Source organism: Gracilinanus agilis, chromosome 1 (assembly GCF_016433145.1).
Source record: "Gracilinanus agilis isolate LMUSP501 chromosome 1, AgileGrace, whole genome shotgun sequence".
NCBI classification, from domain to species: Eukaryota; Metazoa; Chordata; class Mammalia; order Didelphimorphia; family Didelphidae; genus Gracilinanus; species Gracilinanus agilis.
In genome coordinates, this window is record NC_058130.1 from 296,895,461 (window position 1) to 296,898,749 (window position 3,289).

General features: G+C 35.8%; 1 non-coding gene across 1 annotated transcript; it reads left to right on the plus strand.

The window, feature by feature from the left end:
* Window positions 1–356: 356 nt before the first annotated feature.
* On the plus strand, window positions 357–463 carry LOC123232737. The gene has a single exon (XR_006505254.1). It is a non-coding gene; the product is annotated as a U6 spliceosomal RNA (small nuclear RNA).
* Window positions 464–3,289: the final 2,826 nt, after the last annotated feature.

The window sequence follows — 3,289 nt, forward strand, 5'->3', positions numbered from 1 at the left end:
ATCAGTTGTGCATTCACTGACATTTTTGTATCCTCCTCTAGACCCACCCCTTCTTCTTACACTATTTTCTTTTAAACCAGTGGTTTGCTTTGAGCCGTTGTCCCTTATCCCCTCCCTTGATTGACTTCCCTTTCTGCCCCCTCCCTTGTTATTCCCCTCTTTTTATTTTTAAAGGCCTATTGATTTCCTTCCCCCTTCTTCTCCTCTCCCTTTTTTGACCTCCCCACTCCCCTGTTCCCTCTTCATGATGATTAAAAACAACCTGAAAATAAGAGATACCCGTTAGTTGAGAGATAATATAGATTGATATACAAATATAAAGTAAATACCATTGAAGTATAAGAAAGAAGGATATTGAACTCACTTTAGCAGCACATATGCTATAATTGGAACAATAAAAAGAAGATCAGCTCAGCCCCATCATACGGATGACACTAAAATTCATGAAACATCCTGTACTTTTTCTCTGATAAAACTTCTAAAATATATACAGAACTGTTGCAAATTTGCAAGAATTACCAATTGAAAAATTATCAAAGGATATGTGTTTTCAGGGGAAGAAATTAAAGATACCAATAACAACATAAAAATGCTTTAAATCACTTATAATTTGTGAACTACAAATTAAAACAACTCTAAGGAACCATTTCACACACATCAGATCAGCTAAAATGACCCCTCACAAAAAGGAAAATGAACTTCCAGTTAAGATGGCAGCAGAGTAAGGAGCAGCTGCTCAATCTCTCCTAACCAAAGCATACAGGACTACTCAAGGGGACATAAAAACGAATCCAGACGAACGAAGGAACCCCACAACAGGGCGCAGCAATGAAGGTACGCAGAATTGGGGCATAAGGAACACCAACCTTAAAGCTTTGGGAGAGTTGTTTTTAATTCTCTCCTGAGCCAAAAGTATTTCAGTCAAAGAAAAACATGAAAAGATGACCTTTCTGATTTGGGGGTGACATAATAAATGAAGTTGTTTCAGATTCATCAAATTCTTTGGCTCTAAGTGCTTTTAAAACACCATCTCTTCCTTTGCCTGAATTAGCATTTAAAAATTAATGTAACTTCTCAGTCTAGGAGAGCAGCAGCTAGACTTCCTTATATCAGAGGTTAAGCAAAGGTTGTGATGTTACAAATTAGAACTAAATAGGACACTGATACTGAGAAACTGGAACCCTGTTAGTTAGACTAATAATGAATCAAGTCAATGAAACAAAGGTCTCCAAAGGTGAGGCAGAAGAAATCTGAATACAAATGACTTTATTATTATTAATGTATCCATTCATGAAAAATTCTTAATAATAATTTATACTACTGAAGAGAGAAGATATTTGTGAGCAAAGATGTGAACAGAAGACATGTGACTACATTTCTCAGTTCATAAGTTAGCAACAGGAAATTATTTTTTAAATTATCCATGTCAGTTTTCCCCAAAAGGATTGGGAACTTCTAAATGAGAAATTTCCTCTAATGTAGATATCATCATAAGAATGATAGTCTTAGAGAGTTTCTTAGGGCAATAGTCTTGAAATGCTTTTGATTGTTTACCCCACCCATAAAATAATTTTGATCACATATCCTCCATATGTAAATGTTTACTTATTTATAAATTATGTACATATAAAACTGTATTAACAATCATGTATGTATATTATAAAACTTATTGAGCATTAAAAATTTAAAGGTATTAGCAAAAGAGGAAATCATATTTTATCCCATAGTCAATAGGGACCCATTGGAGCATAATATATAAGGAAGTAACATTATCAGACATGCTTTTTAAGAAAACCACTTTGTCAACTGTGTAGAGAAAGGATTGGAGTGAGAAAAGACTGCAGAAACCAAACAATATTGCCCAGAAGTGTCTGAAAAAGGATGGTGAGTATTTGAAAAGAGGTGAAGGAGATGTTGCAAAAGAAGATCACAAGATTCGATGGCTGATTGAGTGGAAGAGAATGATTAGATAGAGTGAGGAAGTTTCAAAATATGACACCAAGGCTATAAACCTAAGAAACTGGAAGACTGGGTGTCTTCAAAAGTGAAATTAGGAAGAGAAATGAGTTTGAAGGTAAATTTAATGTAGAAGTCTATCTGTAGTGCAGATTACAGGATTCAGCACATGCCTGCACTCCCTGTGTGACTTACTCTGTCCCTCTCAAAATGTAAAGGGGTATCCTTTTTCCATTTCAACTGCCCTAATTGTAGAAAGTCAGTGCTTTGAGGTGGTGTCTTCCATTATCCTGATAGGATAAGAAAGTTAAAGAGTAGGGACGCCATTAGGGGTTTGGAATTTTCCCAGTGCAAGCAGTTTAGTTGTTGACTTTTGCATGAACAATTAAGTTTTGTGCCTTAAAGGGTATAGTAGGCAAGGGAGAGTTATAAGGAATAAACATTTATATAGTGGCTATTAAGTGGCGGGCACTGCACTAAGAGCTTTTACAAATATCTCATTTGATCCTCACAACAACCCTGTGAGGTAGGCACATTAGATCCAGTTTACAGTTGAGGTATCTGAGTTGGGATTTGAGCTCAGGTCTTCCTAATTCCAGGCTCAGCATTCTACCCACTCTGCAACCACACTGCCTATTGTGGTTGAAAGAGAAAAAGTGGGAGTGTCGTGGCATTAAGGTGGGTAAACAAAATCTATAATTGGCTATCAAAGAGATGCAACCCATTTTCATACAACCCATTTTCATACTCTAATTGGTTGATCAAAACCTCTTTAGGGTCATCCATAGCTCCCTTGAAGTCATAGAGTGACATTTTGGCAATTGCTCCTCCAGGGTGCTGGAAATTTAAGTGACTTAGCCAGGATCAGCTAGACCATATGAATCCAAATTGGAACTTGTATCAGTCTTCCCAATTCCATGGATTTCTCTTTATCTGCTATGCCATATTTCCATTTTAGTTGTGGAAACTGAACCTCAGAGATGTTAAACTAATTCTACAAGGTTGCATAGCTAATAAGTTGCAAAGTTATTTAAGAAGTGATAGGTTTTAATAAATGTTAAGTGGCATGTTGAACTTAGAGTTAAGTTAAATCATACCTGAGACTAACTGTTTGACTATGGGCAAGTCATTTATCCTCTCTCAACCTGTTTCTTCATCTGTAAAATGAGGATAATAGCTGCTACTTCACTGGGTTGTAAAGAGATCAAATGAGGTAACATATGTGAAGTCCTTTGTAAACATTAATGTTTTATTATATAAATATTAGCCATTATTTAACTCATTATTAAGCTTTCAAAGCATTTTAAGGATAAAGATAGGGCAAGAAATTTGG